Source organism: Dermochelys coriacea, chromosome 23 (genome assembly GCF_009764565.3).
Source record: "Dermochelys coriacea isolate rDerCor1 chromosome 23, rDerCor1.pri.v4, whole genome shotgun sequence".
In the NCBI taxonomy this organism is placed as follows: domain Eukaryota; kingdom Metazoa; phylum Chordata; order Testudines; family Dermochelyidae; genus Dermochelys; species Dermochelys coriacea.
Genome location: NC_050090.1, coordinates 8,590,510 through 8,604,709, shown reverse-complemented (window position 1 = coordinate 8,604,709; position 14,200 = coordinate 8,590,510). Strand labels below are relative to the sequence as shown.

Genomic DNA, 14,200 nt, shown 5'->3' with positions numbered 1-14,200 from the left:
GTGTCTGTCTGTCTCCTGGAACATAACTGTAATCCAAAAGTCAGAGTTTAGCACCCAGGATCCCCATTCAACAAATGGAGGGAGGGATGAGCCTTAGATTGAGACTCCCAAAAGCCCGCGTACTAAGTGGCTCCTTGTTTAAACAAGCCAATGGGAGAGGCTGCCACGGTTCCTTCCCCACTCTGAACTCTAGGGTACAGATGTGGGGACCTGCATGAAAGCTTCCTAAGCTTACTTTTACCAGCTTAGGTTAAAACTTTCCCAAGGTACAAACTATTTTACCCTTTGCCCTTGGACTTCCACTGCCACCACCAAACGGTTGACTGGGTTTACTGGGAAAGCGTTATTTGGGAACATCTTTCCCCCCCAAAATCCTCACCAAAACCTTGCACCCCGCTGCTTGGGGAAGGCTTGATAAAAATCCTCACCAATTTGCATAGGTGACCACAGACCCAAACCCTTGGATCTTAAGAACAATGAAAAAGCAATCAGGTTCTTAAAAGAAGAATTTTAATAGAAGAAAAGGTCAAAAGAATCACTTCTGTAAAATCAGGATGGTAAATACCTTACAGGGTAACTAGATTAAAAACATAGAGAATCCCTCTAGGCAAAACCTTAAGTTACAAGAAAGACACAAAGACAAGAATATTCGTTCTATTCAGCACAGTCTAATTTCTCAGCCATTTAAAAACAGAATCTAACGCATATCTACCTAGATTACTTACTAAGTTCTAAGACTCCATTCCTGTTCTGACCCCAGCAAAAGCATCACCCAGACAGACAGACCCTTTGTTTCTCCCTCCCTCCAGCTTTGAAAGTATCTTGTCTCCTCACTGGTCATTGTGGTCAGGTGCCAGCGAGGTTATCCTAGCTTCCTAACCCTTTACAGGTGCAAGGGTTTTTTCCTCTGGCCAGGAGGGATTTTAAAGGTGTTACCCTTCCCTTTTATATTTATGACAGAGGCCTAGGTGAGCTATGTGAAGAATCTCTGTAATTAGGCACCAAGGAACAGGTGCCTAATTACAGAGTTGGTTTTGTGGTCAGGATTTATTGGTGACTCATGGGGATAAATTTTAGACACTAGCTTTCCCCTTTTTATGGTTAAAAATCTTGAATGTTGTGAAGGCTATTTGTTTAAAAAATCCCCATGATGTAATCCTGAGGGATAATATATATTTTGTTTCATTTCAAATTGAAATCTTCCAGTTCTTAATAACCAGAACATGTTTAAAAAAAAAAAATCAAACATTTGGAGTTCAATTTCTTCCACTTTCTTTCTCTTTTCTTCTTTTTTGCCACTGAATGAAATAGATTGACTAAGCGAGGTCTAGGGTTTGTTTGCTTGTTTATATATTTTCCTGTGTTGCTTTTTTATTGAACTCTGTAACTTTGCAAAAGAAAACGGACAGAAAGCGGGAGAAAAACAGAACTCAAAATAAAGGAAAAAGCAAAAATTGAATGTTGTGGTGCCTGAAACCACAGATTTAAATTGAACAAATTCATTTTATTTCACTCTGAATTCTTCCATAAAAAAAAAATCAAAACATTTCAAATGAAGTGTATTTGTTCAAAATTTCCTGTAGGAAAAAAATTGGGGAGATTGAAGATCAGAGCTGGTCAGTCTCTTTTAAAGCTTCCCTCTATACACTTTATAATCCAACTGACCCAAAAAAACTGTTAAGGTTCCCCCCCCCCATTTGTTTTCCCAATTCCTTCCCCCTTTAAGTTCCAAAGGCAACTGCCAACTACCAGCAGAGCAATGCTGTTAATCCTGTGAAATATGCATTTCCTCCTCTGTAGCACCTCCAGTGAAACACAAGGCAAGAAGAAAAATTCACAAGCCCTTTTTTATTCCCTTTCTCTTCTTTTCACCAGCTGCCTGCCCATCCCAGGCACATGCATATACCTAGTATATTTTACACCAAAATATACTTTCCGATGTGATAATTTATTGTTAAGAATAAAGTCCTTTGTGTATTTGAGAGCTCTAAAGATACGTCTAGTTCTGCCATCTCCACAGCTCCCTCAGAGCAGATTCCTGCCTTAAAGCTCCGATAGCAAAAGGAGAGTGGTTTTGGTTACAATTTTCCTCTCTTGAAAAAAATAAAATAAAATAAAATAGTGAAGTACCTACCTCCCCTTAGCATTACAACTCTAAATCAAACATTATGTGACAAGGAGATTAGTATCTATTTCTCTCATCTACCCACTCAGCATGATCCAATTAATACAGATAAAGGTTAGTCCAAACTCTGTATTCGCACAGAACTCCTTCCGATTATAAACCACTGTTTTATGAATGAATTGCAATTTTCTCATAGCTTCAGTTATGAAAACATCTCTACAATGCATCTAAACTTTAATCATAGTCATTCCAGTTGCTCCAGAAACATGAAGTAACATTTTTAAATCCCAAATCTACATAAATATAAGAAACATATTTTAGAAATCACTTATCTGGATTATAAATTACATTCACACACAGCAGATTTGTGTACTCACCTCAGAATTCTCTCAGCAGACACAAATAAGCCCGCCAAAATCCGTTGGACTATAAAAAGCAGGTGTGGGCAAAGGGCATGAACAAGCATTCAGGAAATGTGTGAGGGAGGGGACTAAAGGTGAATGAAAGAAAATGCCATCAGTGTGTGTGTGTGTGTGTGTGTAGATTGCATCCTACCCCCTCCTGCTGCCCAGAATCCACAGATCACCAAGATTTGTACATGGGTGTATGTGATTACACAATGTGCAGGGCGATGATGAATTGTCTTAATGCACAATCTCCCCCATAAGGATAAGGATGAGTGAGCCCTCAGAGGTGATTAAGCCTTGGCTCTGCAAACATGGAAATGTCCCAGCAACTTGGGGGCCCTCCCACAGATCTCAAGGCATCTGTTGGAGAGGCTGTAGTCCCTCACACTCTTACCTCAGGGCTTCCAGTGTCCTTATTCCCCTTATCTAGGGGGTAGGGAAAGCTGCTCGCAGCTGCCTCGTATGATAGCCTGGGCCCTCCCCCTCCAGCAGGCTCCAGCCCAGGGCTCTAGGAGTGGAAATGACATCAAGGAGTGCTCTGAGGCTGCTTCCCTAAACCACTTCCCACCTCTTACTTTTAAAGTCCAGGGTGCAGTTAAAGTGTCACAAACTATCCAGCAAAAGATGAAGTGAAGGGTTCCCTAATCCTTAAAGACAAACTAGTCCCTCAGTAGGGACTCCTGCTATACCCTTACTCACGTAAGAGTACATGCACATCTGAAAATTCCTACATTTCAAGGCCAGAAGGGACTATTGAGATCATTTTCTCTGATCTGTATGAAAGCCCAGAGGACCTCTCCCAGCAATTTTTGCATCAAGTTAATAACTTCTGGTTGAGCTGTAGCATCTCTTTGAGAAAGACATCCAATCTTATTTTAGTAATGGAAAATTCACCACATCCCTAGGTAATTTGTTCCAAGTGTTAACTACCCTCACTGCTAAAAACATGCACCTTATTTCTATTCTGAATTTGTCCGTCTTCAGATTCCAAGCTGTAGGTCTCATGATTTTTTAATCCTAAATTAAGGAGCCCTCTACTATCAGACATCTTTTTCTCATATACATACTTGAAGACTGTGAGCAAGTCATATCTTCCCATCCATTGGCCTCTGTGCCAGTTCGCACGTGGGACTCTATGATGTAGAGAATGTTTTATATAATAACAATTCTGTAATTACTGCAGCTAATATAGACACTAGTGTGCTGCCTATTAAGTAAGGTTTTATGCAAGAAGCACCTGTGTTCTGTGACCTAACAGCTTGTCATTTGATTTCCAGGATAAGTTTAACATGTACATTTTGAGTTGGATTTTTTCTGATTCATGCATCAGCAACAGAACTGTTATCTGAATTTTCACTGTCAATATTCGTTGCCAATCATTCATGAAACAGCAAGAGCCCAGCTTGACTTTCAGAGTTCATGCTGAGTTTGCAGAGCACCTGGTTACTTGTAGACAGAACACATTTTCACTAGTCATTGAGAGATACTAAATATGGAGTCTGACCATTTTTAAAGAATCATTTCTCAGAGTTTGAACCTATATTTCATACAAGGGCTTTATAATAGGACTTGACAATGAATAAGGGTTGCAGAATCAGGCCCTAAGATAATATCTTGGCATTAAATTCTATTATGGGGAGGAGGCTGTAGAAGTAGAGAAGGCTGTGTATTGCTGGATATCATCTTTAGTTGACCATTGCTGCAAGATACTGTGATTTTTCATTCCCAACAGTTATACGGCAGAATCGGACACCCGGAGAGGGCAAATAGTTGCCTGTTGTTCAGATTTTACTTACCTTTTATTACATTCTGGAAGGTCAGCAACAGGGTTACATGACAAAATTTCTTATTTCTTAACAGTGGGAAATATTTCAAGCAAGTATAATAAAGCCCCAGATTTATAAAAAATCCCAGTATAAGTGAGACATCCGGGTGAACATTGTATTTATTCCCCTAATTAACCAGCTGTCCAGAATAACAATGGGTCATTTAGGAAAATAGCTGTCAGGAATAAGCTACTAAGAAATGAAACACTGATTCATTTTAAACGTTTTTTATTTTGTGGCTGGCCAGCATGGGGAAGTGGACAGCAGAGCTAGGGCGAGACTTGGCAGAATTTGATTTTTTAAAACAATTTTGATGTATAATATCAATGTTTATTTTAAATTATTTTTTTCTATTTTTATCTGTTGAAATTTTCAGAGTTTTGCAGAATTATGGGGTTTAGGCATTTTTTATATGTATCAATTTAAAAGTTCACAATTGCAGGAAATTATGGGGGAGGGGGTCACAAAATGTCAGTGGCTGCATAGATCAAAAGCAGCCCAAGCTGTGGGTGAAAAAAACCATTCAATGACTCTTCTGGGCTATGTGAAATGTGCTGATCATCCCAGCCAAGTTTCTAACAGAAAAATGTTCCCATGAAAAAGTAAAAAAGCAAATTAGTAGTACTCTGGTCCTTTGCGGGACGAGACTTATATAGACATAGCATGACATTCCCCAAAGTGGTCTCTCTAGATCTCGGTTGGGAAATTTGTGCTTATTCTTTTACTATTTCTGCTCAGATATTATAAAGAATTTAGTTTCCATTGATCTCAAGTGCACAGGCGCTGACTTTTGTTTTTGACAGGGCATGCTCTACCCCCTCTCCAACCCAAGGCCCCGCTCCCACTGAACCTCTTCCCCTGAGGGCCTGACCCCACTCCACCTCTGCTCTGCCCCCTTCCCCCAGGCTCCTCCCACCTGCCTGCCGCTTGCTCCTCTCCACTCCCAAGGCCCCACCAGACCACCACTCATTCCTCTCCTCCTCCTCCCCCAAGCACCTCCCAGCTGCCATTCGCTCCTTTCTGCCCCTCCTGCCTTAAGGGGATGGGGCAGAGAGGAACGAGTGGTGGGGGCCTTGGGAAAAAGATGCAGAGCCGGGACAGAAAGCTCAGATAAGAACTTTTCACAAACACAAAAATCATTTAAAAGAAAAAAAATTCAACTTCAAACTCACCTTATATTGTCTTGTAAATTTGCTGCATTTCTTTCCCCAGAAACACTGATTGAATTGCTACTCAGATGATAGTCACGCACCTTATAGAAGACCCTATTTAAAGAGGGAGCATAGTAGAAGTACTGAAGTCCCTATGAGTGAGCCTTCAAGAATCAGGCCATGTAGTAACAATTTATAGCTACTGAAGTATTTTTCACCCCAAAGACTTCACAAACATAACAAACTCAACTATCAGTTACTTCCTTGTGCAAAGTACAAAGTACAACGCTGTTAGAACAGGAAATTTAATTCTTCATTCACCGGAATCTACAAGGGGAATTCATGTAGACAAGCTTTGGTTAACAAAACTGTAATTTGTCCAAGACAGCAGGGTTAATAGACTGACCATTACAAGAACGTACCATAATAAATGTCACATCACATCCAGTAGGATGTTACCCCTTCACACTGTGCTATAGTAGCAAATTTTGTTATCAGAGTGGGTACAGTCAATCTTCCTATTTCCAAATACCCAAAATAAGCAAAGCTGTTTTACGCAATGATCACAATATTGACATTAGTGAAAAGTAAAACGGCTGGGCTAAGACACCAGCCCCTCCCTCCGTCACCCCTGGGGCTGGACAGAGACAACAGCCCCTTCCCCCCGTCACCCTCTGGACAAGGCAAAGAAGCCAGCTGCTTCCCTCCCGTCACCCCCAGAGCAAGGCTTAGACACAAGTCCTTCCCCCATCACCCCCAGGGCTGGACTACGGCACCAGCCCCTCCCGCAACCTACTGCCATTTGCCAGCTGCCATGGAAGCACCCATCTGCACGCGTCTTTGGGCTGGTTCCACCCGTTGCTCTGGGTCAGGTCCCGCAGGCTGCAAGGGCCAGTTCATACCCAGCAGCCCCTGCCCAGATACAGCCCCCCACAGCCCATGCAGACCCCTGACACCATGCAAACATCCCTGCCCCCATCTGCCCCCTGTAGGGATCCTAGCCCAGAGCCAAGACACACCCTGGTCCTGGCACCAGGGATAGCAATAGCCAGGGGGAGATAGACACTGGTCAGGGCAGCTGCCACATTGTGTGAGTGGCAGGTGCAGGAGTTGATTTTTGTGGATGGGGGGCAGTAAAGTGATTTTGGAATGAGGGATGGAAAGTGAGTGATTATGGGGGTAGGATCAATGAGCACTTTTTGTGGTGGGAGGAAGAAGAAATGATTTTGGGGGTGGGACTCGCATGGGTGGCCAGTTTGTAGTTTTGGGGGCGCCCAGAACCCACCCCCTCCCCCCAAACTCCACCCCCCACCTGCCTAAGGCTCTGGGAGGGAATTTGGGTGGGTGGGGGGGTCTGGGGTGCAGGCTCCGGGCTGGGGCAGGTGTGCAGGAGGGGGTGTGGGGTGCAGGCTCTGGGCTGGGGGGTGCAGGCTCTGGGAGGGAGTTTGGAGGCAGGAGGGCTGTGTGGGAAGGGGGAGGGAGTTTGGGGATAGGAGGGGGTGCAGGGGTGAGGGCTGTGGATGAGGGGTTCATGATGCAGGAGGGGGATCAGGGGTGCGGGGGGGGATGAGGACTTTGTCTGGGGCTGTCGATGAGGGGATTGGGGTGCTGGGGAGGCTCGAGGCTAGGGCGGAAGGGCAGGGTAAGGGCAGCCGGCCCTGCCATTAGTGAACGCAGGGGGGCACTAGGACCCGGCGGCAGCAGTTGATGCGGGGAGGCGGCAGAGCAGAGTCAGGGTGAGCTGCAGGCTCGGGGGCAGCAAGTGGGGGCCACGGGGCGCGCGCGCCTCATTTAAACGAGCCAATGGGAGCGGCCAAGATGAGCGATGTGCGCTAAGCCCCGCCCTCTCTCAGAGGCACGTGCCGCAGTCCAGAGCCGGTTTCCACTTGGGGCAGTTGCTTTTCCCTTCTGATGCTTAAACATCTTGTATGTTGGGAAGGCTGTTTGTTTTAAAACAGCCCCATGATGTCATCATCTGGGATGATTAATAATAATAATAATATATTTTTGTTTTGTTCCATTTCAAATTGAAATCTTCCATTTCTTAATAGCATCTTTAAAAAAATCACACATTTGGATTTTTATCTCTTCCACTTCCTCTCTTTTCTCTGGTTTCAGAGTAGCAGCCCTGTTAGTCCGTATTCGCAGAAAGAAAAGGAGGAGTTGTGGCACCTTAGAGACTAACAAATTTATTAGAGCATAAGCTTTCGTGAGCTACAGCTCACTTCATCGGATGCATGTGGTGGAAAAAACAGAGTGTGTATATCAATCTCTCCTCTGTTTTTTCCACCAAATGCATCCGATGAAGTGAGCTGTAGCTCACAAAAGCTTATGCTCTAATAAATTTGTTAGTCTCTAAGGTGCCACAAGTACTCCTTTTCTTTTTGCGAATACGGACTAACACGGCTGCTACTATGAAACCTCTCCTTACAGTGTGTATGATAAAACCCATTGTTTCATGTTCTCTGTGTGTGTATATAAATCTCCCCACTGTATTTTCCACCAAATGCATCCGATGAAGTGAGCTGTAGCTCACAAAAGCTTATGCTCTAATAAATTTGTTAGTCTCTAAGGTGCCACAAGTACTCCTTTTCTTTTTGCGAATACGGACTAACACGGCTGCTACTATGAAACCTCTCCTTACAGTGTGTATGATAAAACCCATTGTTTCATGTTCTCTGTGTGTGTATATAAATCTCCCCACTGTATTTTCCACCAAATGCATCCGATGAAGTGAGCTGTAGCTCACGAAAGCTTATGCTCAAATAAATGTGTTAGTCTCTAAGGTGCCACAAGTACTCCTTTTCTCTTTCTTTTTTTTTTTTTTTTTTTTTGTCATTGAAGGCCGTCCATTGCCTGAGTGAGGTCTAGGGCTTGTTTGCTTGTTTTTTGGTTTTTTTTTCTGTGTTTTTTTCCCCTGCACTCTGCAACTTTGCAAAACTTTTCTAATTTTGGAAAAGTTGCGGAGGAAAAAAAGAGAAATGAAACAACGTAAAAAGGAGAAAACGGACAGAAAGCGAGAGAAAACCAAAACTCAAAAAAAAGGAAAAAGCAAAAAATTAAGCATTGTGGTGCCTGAAACCCCAGATTGAAACAGAATCTTCTATTGAAAATGAAAAATGATCATTTAATTTTATTCTGGATTTTTTCCATGAAAAACTGAAACATTTCAAATGAAATGTATTTGTTCAAAATTCCCCACAGGGAAAACATTGGGGAGTTTGACCAGCTCTGATCTTCAGTCTCTTTTAAAGCTTTCTTACATACACTTCAAAATCCAATGGACCCCAAATAACTGCTGGGGGATTTTCTTTGGTTTTTTTTCCCAATTCCTTTCCCCTTAAAAGCTCCAAACACAATAGCCAACTACCAGCAGTCCTTGATTTGGTTTTATTCTTTCCTGAGGCCAGATCATTGTTATAATTGCATCCTGAGCAATAGGCAAGTTTGAGTTCAGTCCCAAAATAAAATTCTGATTTGCCTTGACTGTTCTTGGTTCCTCTTGTACTGGAACAGTCTGTTTGGTTTGAAATTCAGTGTTAAGGCAATAAGACAGTATCAATGTTGTTAAGACGTATTTTTTTCTTTTCTTGCTCTTGGGTTGGCTTTCTCTGATCCTTTACTTCCTCTTTTGTGGTCAACATCTCTGGTTCCTCTGCCCATAGAGAAATATTTATTTTCCAGTGCAACTTTAATTCTATTAACATGATAGAATTTATTTACTTTTTTTTTCTGATTCTGTATTCAGAGGAACTGAGTGCATTCATAATACAATGTGGCCCAGTTCATTGGTTACATAAATTGTGTTCTATATAGTATATGATAGGAGCATAACTTGATTTCCAACTTTCCCAAGCATTCTCTCTTTGGCCTTTATCAAAATAAACTTTTGCCTTCTGTTTGGATTTTCCGAATTTGATAGCTACCTGAAAGTGCATCTCATTCAAATGTTTTTCGTAATGCTTACAGATAGGTTTTCAGTTTGATTTCCTCTAGCTATGTAGAACTGGTATGCCACAAAAGATGTTCTGGCATTCACATGGTTCTCCCAGTAAGAGGGAGAAGTCCCTGAGTGCAGGAAAAGCATTTGTACCTGGCCATTGCATGATAGGTGTGTGTGTGTGTGTGTATGTGTGTGAAACAATCTTTCTGTTACTTTGGAGTAGTAACAATCACTCTGTTATTTCAGACTACTTCTAACAATACGCCCTGGTAGGGTAAATGTCCCATCTAAGCAGCAGTGTCGTGCTTTCATCCTGAAACATGGCTCCCTGTACTTTTCCATAGGTTGAGGAGGGTGACTAATGAAAATTTTAGCATTCTGTTCAGACAGGGAGCTTATATAGTTACTCCCCCTGCTTAATGAAGCAGGGTCACTGAGACTTACACCTGAGATCATGTAAAAACAACCAAAGAGGTAGACAGAGTCCAGAACACAATGATGTAATTCCCAACTCAATACCATTGGAGCTCCCAAATTTTGTTTGGCTTTCCCTCTTCAGATTGCATCATGGTTTCCTTACACAGGATTTAGACAGGCAGGAATGGATATAGTTATTTCCTGACCAATAATTAGGAAAAAATGGTGTTCTAACCCCAAAGCCATTTCCCAATTATATAAACAAATGGAAGGGCGGGGAGAAAGGTGTTTGATTTGATCTATAGGATCATTGTGAAGTGATTACAATATCATCCATCCAACTCTCTGCCAATGGAAATAGAAAATATCACGAACTGTAGCATGAGGTGTACACACAACTAGAGCTGCTCAGGAATTCTTCTACAATGGGGCTGCATCAGAAAATGCGGATATGTCAAAACCAAAACATTTCACGGAAACAGCATGCCTGGCCAGCTTCAGGAGAGTGTGGGGTTCCAGGAGCCACTGCTCTGGGGTGGCACTGCCATGCAGATGGCCCCAGGGCATGAGACCCAGGGCTCTCAAGATTTTCAGGTTCCTCTCTTTGCATTTGAGGACTCCCCAAACTTTGTGGGACTTTCCTTGCATCTCAGGGAGACTCCAGGAGTTGGAGCAGCCAGCTGTTCTATTTCATATTGGGAAAATTGAATCATTGAATTGAAAATGAATCTAAACCATTTGATTTTTTTTAAATGTTTTTCAGAATTTCCTTTATGTGAGAAATTTCAAACTTTCCAGTTTTGTTTCTGAATCAAAATGAAAGTTTTTTCAAAATTTCAGAATTTCCAGTGGAATGGAAATTTTGAGCTTTGGCCAGTTCTTTACAAAACTGCATTCATTTTACATGTCCCCTTCTGCTTTCCTGAGCAGTGAAACACTAAGCAAAAATTATCTTTTGTGAAAGAGGATTGAGGGAAGACAAGATAATTCATCTGATATTTTGTTAATCCTGGACACTTTCACCTGTCAGTGACTGCACGGATCTACAACAGCCTGAGCTGTGGGTGACATAAACTCGGCACCATTCAATGACTCTATTCTGGGTTATGTGAAATGTGCTGATTGAGACATCAGCCCCTCCTTCAACTAACTGCCATTTGCCAACTGCCATGGAACTACCCATCTGCACGTGTCTTTGGGCTGGTTCTGCCCGTTGCTCTGGTCCAGGTGCCGCAGGCTGCAGGGGCCAATTTTGACCCAGCAGCCCCTGCCCTGATACAGCCCCCGCACACTCATCCCATGCAGAGCCCCAATACCATGCAGACCCCCCTGCATCTGACACCATGTGGGAAGGCATCCAAACCCACTTCCCCACACACACACACTGGGATCTCAGCCCAGACCCAGACACACCCGGGTGCTGGCGCCAAGGACAGCACTAGCCAGGAGGAAATAGACACAGGTCAGGGCAGCTGCCGCATTATTGGAATGGCAGGGGCAGGAACAGATTTTTGTGGGTGGGGGGCATTAAGTGATTTTGGGGTGGGGAAGGGCAATGAGTGGTTTGGAGTGTGGTGGTAATGGGCAATAACTGATTTTGAGGAAGGGGCAAGAAGTGATTTCTGGAGACAGGGCAGGGGACGGTGACTGTCTCATTGGGGAAGAATATGTATGTGTGTGTTAGGCACCTGGAACATCACTGTAATCCAGAAGTCTGAGTTTGGCACCCAGGATCCGCATACAAGGAATGGAGGGACGCGCATAGATGCTGATTCCCAAAAGCCCACACACTATGTGACCTCTCATTTAAACGAGCCAATGGGAGAGGCCAAGATGAGTGATATGCGCTAAGCCCTGCCTTCTCTCAGAGACAGGTGCCTCAGTATAGAGCCGGTTTGCGGTCAGGATTTATTGGTGACTCTCCTTTTTAGCCATTGAATGCAATAGATTGACTGAGTGAGGTCTAAGATTTGCTTGCTTCTTTATTTTTTTCCCTTTTTTTTCTGCACTCTGATCCTTTGCAAAACTTTTCCGATTTTGGAAAAGTTACAGAGAACAAAAATGAAAGAAATGTAGCAATGTCAAAAGGAGAAAGTTGACAGAAAGCAGGAGAAAACCAAAACTCAAAAGAAAAAGGAAAAAGCAGTAACTAAAGGTTGTGCTGCTTGAAACCCCAGATTGAAATAGAATGTTCTATACAAATTGAAAAAAATCATTTCATTCTGAATTTTTTGCATGAAAAATTAAAACATTTAAAATAAATGTATTTGTTCAAAATTTCCTATAGGAAAAAAATTGGGGAGATTGACCAGCTCTGATCTTCAGTTTCTTTTAAAGCTTTCTTATACGCATTTTATAATCCAACTGACCCCAAATAATTGGTAAATTGTTTCTTTTCATTTGTTTGTTTTCCCAGTTCCTTCCCCCTTTAAACTCCAAAGGCAACTGCCAACTACCAGCAGAGCAATGCTGTTAATTCTGTGAAATATGCATCTCCTCCTCTGAAGCACCTCCAGTGAAACACAAAGCAAGAAGAAAAATTCACAAGCCTCTTTTTATTCCCTTTCCCTTCTTTTCACCAACTGCCTGCCCATCCCATGCACATGCAGTAGCCTATTATATTTTACACCAAAATATACTTTCTGATGTGATAATTTATTGTTAAGAATGAAAGTCCTTTTTGTATTCGACAGTTCTAAAGACACATCTAGTTCTGCCATCTCCACAGCTCCCTCAGAGCAGATTCCTGCCTTAAAGCTCCGATAGCAAAAGGAGGGTGGTTTGGTTACAACTTTCCTCTCTTGAAATAATAAATAAATAAATAAAATAGTGAAGTGTCTACCTCCCCTTAGCATTACAACTCTAAATCAAACATTATGTGATGAGATTAGTATTGTTCCTTTCTGACTGTTTTGAACTCGTGTCTGTTTCTTTTCCCCCATGCTTGTGAACTGCACAACTTGAGCCTGATTGTACATCTCAAATTTCTTTCATTAAAAATAATTACTTTATGTACTGCCATTTTTTTATTTGTTTTTTTAAAAGAACAAGTTTTTTTCATTTCTGTTTAGTCTCCCCTGGATCTACTGGAAGTGACATGAGTGTTTTCTAGTAGTAAACATAAGGGAAAGCTTTGAGGGATAGTAATGTATTTCAAAGGAGACTAGATTGGCTCTAAGTGTGTGGAGATTTTTAGAACCTCTTATAGTCAGCTTTACAAGGGTTTGGAATTCTAGTTGACCAGGCCAGCAAACAATCAAGGAGAGCAGACCCCCTTCACTGCACACAACTGTTAGTTATCCAAAACTTAATTGACTTCCATGTGGTAAATGTCTCAGAACAGTACAGAAGTGTGATCTAGCATATGCCATGCTGCCTTTAACAAGGAGTATCTTAGTGTTGGACCATTATGAAATAGGGCATGTGCCATATTTAGGGCTGACATGCCTGTCCTAATATTGGGGAGGGATTTGGGTGTACAGCAGAAACTTAATCTAGTAAAGGTAGAATGAGGTGTGGATCATACAAGAGTGGCTGTTCAAGTAAAAATTACAGGGGCATTTTATTATAAATGACTCAGTGCTGTGCATGATCATGCTGGGGCTTGACCATGAGGTGAAAATCTCATCCTTTTAAAATGGGTGTTGTAACTTCAGAAAACTGGACTGTTGCTTAAAAGTAAATAATATAGAAGTTTTGAGGCAGTGAAAAAAAATGATCCAATTAATACAGATAAATGTTAGTCCAAACTCTGTATTTGCACAGAACTCCTTCCAATTATAAACCACTGTTTTATGAATGAATTGCAATTTTTTCATAGCTTTAGTTATGAAAACATCCCTGCAATGCATCTCAACTTTAATCTTAGTCATTCCAATTGCTCCAGAAACCAGCAATAACTTTTAAAAATCCCAAATATACAGTAAATATAAAAAAAACATTTTAGAAATCACTTATCTGGATTATAAATTACATTCATACACAGCAGTATTGTCTACTTACCTCAGAACTCTCTCAGCAGACACAAATAAACCCACCAAAATCCATTGGACTAAAAAAACAGGTGTGGGCAAGGGGAAAACGTATGAACAAGCACCCAGGAAACATGGGAGCGAGGGGACAGAAGGTGAATGAAAGAAAAGTATGTCAGTGTGTGTCCACACGTGCAAATTGCACCCGACCCACCTCCTGGTTCCCAGAATCCACAGATTCCCCAAGATTTTTACACTGGTGTACATGACTACATAATGTGCAAGGCAATGACGAATTTTTTAATGCACAATCTCCCCCATAAGGATAAGGATGAGTGAGCCCTCAGAGGTGGCTAAGGC

At 42.0% G+C, this 14,200-nt stretch overlaps 1 protein-coding gene across 1 annotated transcript in view; it reads right to left on the bottom strand.

Moving 5' to 3' along the window:
- The window catches only part of LOC119847427 (butyrophilin-like protein 2), a 37,468-nt gene extending 34,404 nt beyond the window's left edge, over window positions 1-3,064 (bottom strand). Inside the window, exons 1-2 of the mRNA XM_043501676.1 lie at window positions 2,927-3,064; window positions 2,503-2,615 (exon numbers count right to left, since the gene is read on the bottom strand). The gene's annotated coding sequence lies outside the window, so the exon portion shown is untranslated. The remainder of the gene's footprint in view (window positions 1-2,502; window positions 2,616-2,926) is intronic.
- Between the last annotated feature and the right edge of the window lie 11,136 nt (window positions 3,065-14,200).